The 895-nt window shown below is 34.0% G+C and overlaps 1 non-coding gene across 1 annotated transcript; it reads right to left on the bottom strand.

Annotated features, from left to right (window-relative positions):
• Positions 1–363: 363 nt before the first annotated feature.
• LOC115847907 (U6 spliceosomal RNA) lies at positions 364–470 on the bottom strand. Its single transcript, XR_004037526.1, has one exon. It is a non-coding gene; the product is annotated as a U6 spliceosomal RNA (small nuclear RNA).
• Positions 471–895: the final 425 nt, after the last annotated feature.

Genomic DNA, 895 nt, shown 5'->3' on the forward strand with positions numbered 1-895 from the left:
TTTTTGTATATGGTGTTAAAGAATGTTCTAACTTCATTCTTTTACATGTACCTGTCCAGTTTTCCCAGCACCACTTATTGAAGAGACTGGCTTTTCTGCATTGTATATTCTTGCCTCCTTTGTCATAGATTAATTGACCACACATGTGTGGGTTTGTTTCTGGGCTTTCTATCCTATTGCATTGGTCTATATTTCAAAAGTCAAAAGACTTTTGATCTATATTTTTGTACCAGTACCATACCTTTTTTTTTTTATAGTGAAAAATCACAATGTCAGCATTGAGTGCCAGATGTTGTGCTTTTGACCCATAGCTTTTCCTTTGGAGCTGAAGAGCAAAGAGTGTCCAGACGGTGAGGAAGGGCACAAAATATGGAATGCTTTATGAATTTGCATGTCATCCTTGTGCAAGGGCCGTGCTAATCTTCTCTGTATCATTCCAATTTTAGTATGTGTGCTGCCAAAGTGAGCACTACCATACGGTTTTGATGACTGTATCTTCGTAGTATAGTGTGAAGTCACGGAGCCTGATTCCTTCAGCACTGTTTTCTTTCTCAGGTTTTCTTTAGCTATTTGGGGTCTTTTGTGTTTCCATACAAATTTTAAAATTTTTGTTTTAGTTCTGTGAAAAATGCCATTGGTAATTTGATAGGGATTGCATTGAGTCTGTAGATTGCCTTTATCCAGGAATGGATTTTGGAGTTCTTTACTTAATGATTTTATTGATATCACTCTATAATATTTTATTAACTCTAGACTTTATCCTCTTTCAGTGACCTTTAAAACAAGCAAAAACTACTTTTTATCAACTAGAATTGTTTTTTATTTCTTCCCATAGTTTTTAAATATTTGCAATATAACCTTATTTTTGGCTTTATTTTAATTATATCTATGACAT

This window comes from Globicephala melas, chromosome 2 (assembly GCF_963455315.2).
Source record: "Globicephala melas chromosome 2, mGloMel1.2, whole genome shotgun sequence".
Classification (NCBI taxonomy): domain Eukaryota; kingdom Metazoa; phylum Chordata; class Mammalia; order Artiodactyla; family Delphinidae; genus Globicephala; species Globicephala melas.